Raw genomic sequence first — 8870 nt, forward strand, 5'->3', positions numbered from 1 at the left:
GCAAATGGTGCGCTTGGACTTGCCTCTTTCTCATGCTGACTTTGTGACCTCTCTGGCGGAAAGGCTGGAAACAGCTTTTTGTGGTGCCAGGCAGCGTGGTGCTGATGCCCATGAAAAACAGAAACTGTATTATGATGGAACGGCACGTCATCAGCCGTATCGAGAAGGGGACCTTGTATGGCTGCATAATCCTACGGAGGACCGCATGAAACTTGCTCCCCACTGGAAGGGACCCTACAGGGTCCTGGCTGTGTTGGACTCTCAAGGAGAACAGGGACTCATCTATCGCATTGGCAGTCCTCTGGACCTCCACGGACCAGAGCAGGTGGTTCATTATGACAGACTGAAACCTTACACCTTGCTACGGCCTGCTGGTTCTTCAAGTAGCCTCCCAGCTTCTCCTCACCATGCTCCTTCGCTGCAGGACGAGGGGTCACCAGAGGAGGGCTGTGGGGTGGAGGAGCCATGGGTCACTGGTGGCACAGAGACTGTTTTGGTTACGGGCACTAGTGAACCACAACAGACTGTGTCTCGTTCAAAGAGAGTTGTGAGACAACCAGCATATTTAAAGGACCTTGTCACTTATCGTTGATTTTTGAGTGATGCATGTTTCTTCATTGTAGCAGCACATGCTTTAGATGTATGGCGTGTCCAAACGCTATGGGGTATCAGCTATGTCTGGTGTCTATTGGGATTAGTGGGGCATATTTTCTGGAGGCTGTGCAGTTGGGTGATGGAAGGATGTATAATGTTCTTTACTGCCAAATGTCGTGTTATAGAGACATGTTACGGGGATTGGAAAATGTGATTATTTTTTTTTTCACTGAATGTTGAGAAACGGGGACGTTTCTTTCTGGAGGAAGGGAGGTATGTAAGCTATTATGTTGAGTATGTTAAGAAGCAGGGTTCCTGTATATGTGTTTGTGCTTTTATTGTGAAGGAGATAACGGAAGGAGAGGGCGTGAAGAAGTGGGTGAGTTGAATTAAAGTGGCTGCCCTCTTGGCGCTGAATACGGAGCTCATGGTTGTTGTATTATTATTCTTATCCTCACATATATGTGCAAAGTAAACCCTCGGCTACACTAGTTACCTAAGATAATCACTTCCTGCTGGCTTTTATTTTGTAAGTGCCTTTTACGTTTTGGGTCCTTTATTTTGTAGTCGTTCTGGTGAAACCGGAAGCAGATCCACATCTCGTCAGAGTAAAGTAACTTGACTTCACATAAAGAAAAGTGTTCATAAGATATTCCTCCACAATAAGAGCTTCTTTATTAACAGTTAAGCTCCTAGCTGGAGCGGGAACAACGTGTTGTGTGTTTGTAGTGTTCATTGTGTGTTTGATGTGTTACTGTTTGAACTAGATGCTAATGTTAGCTTAACAGCTATGGTTGAATGACTACGCTGTAGCTTTAAGCTAATGCTAGCTCTGTGTTTTAAATATGCTGTTGAGCAGTATATATGTGAGAAATGTTTGATGAACGTCCACATGTATATTTAAATGTGATGTAATGAACGTTGATGCTCGTGAGAGCTCATTGATGTCGTATCTGTTCCGTAGCTCTGACGGTGTTTTCTGGAGGTTAAAAGGAGAAAAAGTAGATTTGTGTTCATCAACATGAGGATGAGAGTTGAGCATCAATAAAGTTCTCTGGAGACATCAGTACGCGTCACCGTTGTCCGGCTGGGGTCCGCTACACCACCTTGTGCTGCGTTGGACATTTGATCTGCTGTATACTTTGATCACATCTTTATAATAATATAATGTGTCACTACCTTAGTTCCCCTGCAGTATGTTTCCCTGCTCGTATCCTCTGTTAGAGTTCACATGTTACATCTGTTACACTCATTAAATCTTTGTTAGATGAAACTTCTTTCTTTAGTTAATCCTCTTGTGTGCTCCCCTTATTCACTGAGGTCTTAGAGCCGGACCAGAACACTGAGGACTGGACATGGACCAGCAGGATACTGGTCTGAGGTCTACGGTGGGCCCGGGTCCTCAGCCTGTTCCAGACGCCAGAGCATCTTCAACACGTCTTTGTCTTTGTGTCTCTGCTTCCTCTGTTCGGCCCTCGTTAGTCGTTAGGATCTCTCCCGGCCGCTTTAGATGGTGTGCACCGAGTAACGTGTAGTCCATGTTTCTAAGTGTCTGGTGATCAGAGGGAGTGTGAACCCGAGTGGTCGGAGAGAACAAGTCTCAGAGTCGTGCAAAGAACACAAGATGTGAGCACAGTTTACCATCGTGAGAGCGTTTGGGACTAATCACCGTGATGAAGTCAAGTCATGTTAAGGCCCTTTAATCAGACCCTCCTCTTCTCACTACAGCGTCTTCACAGTGAACTGCTTCAGTAACCTCTGAGGAGCATCACAACCACAGCTCAGCTGCTTTAACCTGTGTGGGCCTGCTTTCATCTCTCAGCCTCTTCAACGCTTCTCTAACTTGTGCAGTGGACTAAGACTCCGACCTGGAGGTGAAGCTCCACTTCAACACCCAGAACCACCGACCTCACCGGCTGCTTCACAGCAGCTGCTCACTGCTCCTCAAACTAGGACGGGTTCAACGTAGAGACTCCAGTTCACAATGCTGAGGACAATGTGATGATGGATTTGGGACACAGACTGTGGTGGTGTTCATCCAGCAGGGGGCGTCCTCTCACTGCACATCAAGTCTCAGAGTCCTGAACAACTGAACACGTTTGGACCAAAGATTCAAACTAATTATTATCTTCAATTCAATTAAACAAGGAAATAAACTGAGACGCTTTCAGTTGTTACATTCAATTAGATTTTAACTTTAGTGAAAGAAATCAATGGGACAGATACAGTATATCTATAAATATATATATTTATTTATATATATATGTATTTAAACACAGTGTATACATGTATGTACACTGTCTGTAGACTGATGATTATTTACCTGCTGACTGAGTCACAGTTTTTTGAGTCACAGTTTTCATTCGTTAAGTTATCTTTTGGAGATAAAAACAGTTCTTTATTATACTCACTAAATTGAATATATATATATATATATATCTAAATATATGGCTTTGAGTGCGTTGACTGTTTTATTTTGAAGTTCCCTTCCTTCTGTGTTTGCTTTGACTTCCTGTCTCTGTGTGTTTCTGTGTATCACCTGTGTTGGATCAGTCTCATCAGCTTCGCTCTGTTCTCTTTGTTTCTTCCACCAATCAGCTTCCAGCTGCCCTCATGTCTGCACACCTGTGTCTGATTGTCTCGTTAGTTTCTCTTCTGTTGCTTCTCTCTTCTTTCATCTTTCGTTTCTCTTTGGACTTTTGTTTCCTGTCTGTTTCCTTGGACTCCTGACTTGTGAGCACTTTTCTTTATTCAAGTATTTTCTTTGAATCGAGCTGCACACACACACACACACACACACAGGAGGGAGCAGTGATGTATTCATGACTATTTAAAGGCTGAAGAACAGAGAGAGGTGAAGAAAGAAAGATGTCTAATAGTGAGAAACTGTTCCACAGTTTAGAGACTTTACACATTTTAACTGGAGTGTAGAATGAAGAGCAGTGATTGGTCAGCAGGTCTCACAGTTCAGAGATAGAACAGTGCTTTAACAACCAATAGAATCCTCTTCAGACTGGATCCAGTACTTTGCTGGTAACCAGTGCAGAGAGTCCAGTCCACCAGTAGTGAACACTTTGTCACTCCCAACTGGTGAAATCCCAACGCTGCGTTCTACGTTCCCCTCTAGCTTCAGGTGTGGACGAGTCAGGGTCGGGACTCACTTTACACTTGTTACACAGAGTTTATTTTCAAAATAAACTTCTGTGTCGACAGGAAATGAAGTGTGCTTTTTACATGCATATGGTCTCTTTTCAAAATAAAGTTCCAACGCAGGTCAACATAGTGTTTTTTTGACCTGCTACGGTTTAAAGAACAGAAGTTCTGTGTTAATATAAAACAAATCAAATGTTAAATCAAAGTCTTCTCAATACTTCATCAGTCTGTCTGTTTGCTAACTGTTGATGTTCTCATCACTGATTGAAGAAATCCAAGATTACATCACAAAGCAGTGAAGAGTTGCATCAATAGTTCTCAATAATATCTTCTCATACTATTTATCACCAAGTCTGCTTGTAGTTTTCTGATGTTTGTGTGTAGAATGTGTGCAGTGAACTGGACTGAGCTGTGAGACACACAGTGAACTGGAGACAGCGTGGAGACTGTCTCACTCTCTGCTTTCTCCACCTGCACAGAGAAACTGTGTCAGTTATCAAAGTGAGGACATGAAGCCAGAGACAGATCCAGATCCTCATCATGAGTCCTCATCATGATGCAGGTCCACCATGAGAAACCTTCAGCAGATTCATAAACTGTGTTCACATATTCAAATGATATCCAGGGTGGGGACTCCACTGATGACATCATCATTCTACCATAACAACCAGTGTGACTGCTGTAAAGATATAAATACTGAGTGTGAAGCTGCATGAGTCAGCGTAAAGAACCGTTGAGCACAACGCTCATTGTTATCAGTCTGATGTTCTTTTGGGAGCACGTACACTTTAAACACAGATCCTAGAGCTGGTTTATAAACCAGACCACTGGTCTCTGGTCTTGGTTCCAGTAAAGAGTCTCTGCTGCATCTTGAACCAGCTGCAGGTGAGATAAGACCGACTGATTACAGAGACACAGTTACAAGAATAAAAGCACGAGCTATGGTCTTCATGTCCTCAACAGAAAGGAATGATGGAAGAAGTTACTGCTGACAACACAGTTGATTTATTGATCTTCAACAAACATGAACTGACAGAAGCCAACAGTGTTGGTTTGTGTGTTGGAGGAATCTGCAGGTACGAAGGTTAAGACCTCAGTTTCATGTCTTTATCACAGCTTGTTGGATGAAGAAAAACCTACGAAACGTCTTTCTGGATCAAATTTAGCATCTGTGGAAAAATAATCACAACTTATAAAGAGTTGTTTTGATTTGAACAAACTAAATCCATTCTTTACTATGATCATTGTGTAACAATTGAACAAACTTTGATAAGTGACCTTGAAATAACAATAAATCAATATATGGACCAGGAGGTTAAAGATGCTCCAAGTAAAAAGGTAGAAATAGGAAGAGACAACGAAGAATCAGGACTTGGCTTTTTTAGGCTTCTTTTCAGGCTTCTGGTTTGGAGTCTTTTTGACGAGGCTCATTGGTGATCTTAATTTTGAGGTTTTGGGCATTTTATCTTTTCTTTTCTTTACTGTTAGAAAAATATTACACCAATTGTAAAAATCATTAAACAGGACATTTATTCTTGCAAGAAGGAACAGAGTTGAAACACAAACAGGTTATGTATCAAGGCTGCTCAAAGGTCTGTCTCTGAGTCTCTGATATATATACTGAGGATAACACACAAGTTCGTTGGAACAGAATGATTTGCATCAGGTCTGGAATATTGTTTGGACCCGTTTCTTTGATAATTCGTTCTGTCTAAGGTCATCTTATCCTAATCAGGAAACGTCATGGTTGCAAATCAGCCCTGCGTAAACACTGACATGCTCAACAGGTTTATTATCTCTTCTTTCAGACAAACAGCTGAAATGTTCATCAAATATATATCAAAAGATTTTATTTTTTGAGTTTATTGTGAATTATTGTTTTACTTAGTTTAATATTTATATTACTGTTGCTCTTGTTTTTTACTATGTATCTTGTGTGCACTGTACACTTTGCTGCTGTGATCCTGTAAATTTCCCCACTGCGGGACTAATAAAGGATTATCTTATTTTATCATAAATAGACAGCTGTGATACCTAATCACAAACCCAGCTGAGACACTAGTGTCAAAAGAAGTTCACACAAAGTTTCACATGAGGACACAGACCTTTGGAAACTCATAACATTCCATAGTTTTCCAACATTTACTTTCTGTTTTTGTAACCTTTAATCTTTTTATTATATAAAACAAATAAAACTGGTTTGTATTTTGTACATTTTAACCACAGTCCAGTCTTGCTGGTCTCTCATCTGGTCTGCGTAGTCTCCATAAGGTAAGAGAGCTCGTCTCCTGGGAGAGGCTGACAGCAGTGAATGATTGGATATGAATATGAATAACAGACCTGCTACAAGCTGAGATTAAATGATGTTCAATCTTATGTGATTTACTAACTTGGTTGGCTCAGATTGTTTTGATGCTCTGCTTGTTTATCATGCTTGGTGTTGCATGTGATTACAGGACATTAGCTGTTGTGTTTTTGGTGAAGCAATAGGGGTCAGATTGGCATCTAAATGTAGGGTGATAGGGTCAGGGTCCTGAAGGTTCCCAACCACACGGGGTTCCTCCTCCAGTGGTGGTCCTTTTAAACAGGTCCATCCTGGAGTACTTCCAGTCCTCCTCCACCTGTTAAACACACAATCTGTTGATATCTGGCTGTCGGGGAGGCCGACTTCTTAGCCTGAAATAAGTGATACAATGGCAGTCAGCTGTTTAAAATGAGTCCAGGCTACTGAGCAGAGCAGACATGTCACATTTAAAAAGTCCTCCCATCAGTACAAAATCATCTAACTGTTGATATCTGGAGGATTTCATGTAATCAGTCACTTTAACTGACAGGATTAATTCGTTTGTTACACCAGAGGGAGCCAAATCCTCCTCCATGACGAGTAGCACTCCTCCTTTAAAGGAGGTCTCAGCTCCATTATTCTCTCATTCTGCTCCAAAACAACCATCATTGTGATATCAGGGACAAACTCTTAGTAAGTCTTTCACATGAGACACATTTCTGTCTCTGTTCCAGTGTGGATACATTTACACAAGTGCATTGATGTACTTGTACTTCACTGCAATATCTCCATGTACTACTTGATACTTGGTACTTGGTACTCCACTACACCCCAGAGGTACATGTTGTACTTTTTACTGCAGTATGAGCTGACGCTAACAATAATATTGTCATAAGTGGAAGATGAAGTGACTTTCCTGAAAAGGTTGGAAGAAGAAATGCTTTGTATTGATATCCGAGGAATGAAGTGCTTTGCTCAACACGGAACAAAAGAAACATCAATGAGAACATACCTATCAACATCCAATGAGCTGAGAGAGAGAGATGTTGCCTTCAGGAGCTATGGATACTAAAAATAATTGGAGGTGAAAACTGTATATACAGCGTAAGAAGCCGTGGGATTCAGTGGATATTGATAATACATCGTTAAAGCGTTGCTTGCATTGCTGATATAATAACTTCTCTCTGCTCCTCATGCAGTCTGGAGAAAAAGACAGCAAAATATATTGTGTGTTTTTTACCACATCCCAGTGACCATTCACAAACTCCAGACGATGAAGGTCTTCATCACCAAGAGAAAAACATTTACCTGGATGCACCTGTTCAGCACAGGTACTTTGTGACTTCTGGAGAAATCCAGAGATTGGTGATCAAATATCACTGCAAAGTAGCACATTGTAGAAGAAGAAAAGACTCATGGACACTTTGAGATTAAAATAAGGAGACTTTTTTATTTCAGTTCATATATAGTATCCTACTTCCTAGGATACACTAAGCTCCTCTCTCCTCTTCTCTTTCCTTCTGTATGAATTCATGTCCCATTAATGCTCATTACTGACTTTGTTATTTTCACGGACGCTCTGTGCTTTCTCACTTCGCAGATTTCCATGGATCCTGTTTATATCTGGACCCTGGTCTAGTTACCTGGACCGTGGTCTTGCTACCTAGACCGTGGTCTTGCTACCTGGATCGTGGTCTTGCTACCTGGACCGTGGTCTTGTTACCTGGACCGTGGTTCTGGCATCGAATGTGTTGTAACTCTGTTATGTTGCTCATTCTGTACACATGACATCTATCACACTTCTTTCTATCCTGATAGAGGGATCCCTCCTCTGTTGCTCACTCTAAGCTCTCTTCCTCTTTTCTCCCGCTAAAGATTTTTTTGGGGGAGTTTTTCCTGTTCCATTGTGAGGGTCAAAGGACAGAAGATGTTGCATGTGTACAGATTGTAAAGCCCTCTGAGGAGAATTACAAAAATACATTGAATTGAAATTGAGTATTTGTGTATTTAATGTACACATGCAATCTGTGTTTATCTATTTAATCTATGTGTATATGTATTTAATGTATGCACATGTATCTGTGTTTATGTATTTATACAATGAACACATAATACACATAATACCTGTTATTCTCCAGAGCAGCTCATGAGGGACAGTACCCATAATCCCCTGCTTCAGGTGGAGAGTGAAGGTTTAAAGAAGGAGGAGAGTCGAGAGGAGGAAGGAGGTGAAGGAAAGATGGAGATAATGAAACATTTAATGAGGCTCATCGAAAGCTCTGATCAATATTTAGATATGTTGTTTTTCATGAAGCTGGCAGACTCAACATGATGAAATCTTTAGTTGTTGTTTTGTTTAGCATTTAATATTTTCAGATATTCATTTAGCAGAAATGCTGCTTCTCTAATGTGATGATGGGAAAGTCTGTCCTCTTCGTTCAGGACTGAAACATGATGAAACGTGGTTCATCATTCAGGATCAACTGTAATAACTGTATTGATCCTCCTTCATCATCAGGTGAACATGCTAATGTCTCCAACACTTTGATTTATGGCCAGATACCTGCAGATCTAAAGACATGTTAGTAGATGATGAGATATTTCACTGCATAAATCAAAACTATGATTTAATGGCATTTATAATCCAAACATGGAGGGGTTTTTTTTTCATTCATTAATGTCACTAATATTATTATACTGTCATTCATTTATCCGTGCAGATTGTTTGTGTATATTTTTATAATCTATTGTCTGTTTCAGTATTCAAAACACTGGAGTGAATCAATTGTACATTCAATCAACCGATGTGTACAATATATTTTATTAGTCGTGCATTTAT

General features: G+C 40.7%; 1 protein-coding gene across 1 annotated transcript in view; it reads left to right on the forward strand.

Annotated features, from left to right (window-relative positions):
- The window catches only part of LOC306703177 (NACHT, LRR and PYD domains-containing protein 3-like), a 92176-nt gene that overhangs the window by 46006 nt on the left and 37300 nt on the right, over positions 1–8870 (forward strand). The gene's annotated exons all lie outside the window — the stretch shown is intronic.

The sequence above is a fragment of the Pholis gunnellus genome, assembly GCF_910591455.1.
Source record: "Pholis gunnellus genome assembly, chromosome: 11".
Taxonomy (NCBI): Eukaryota; Metazoa; Chordata; class Actinopteri; order Perciformes; family Pholidae; genus Pholis; species Pholis gunnellus.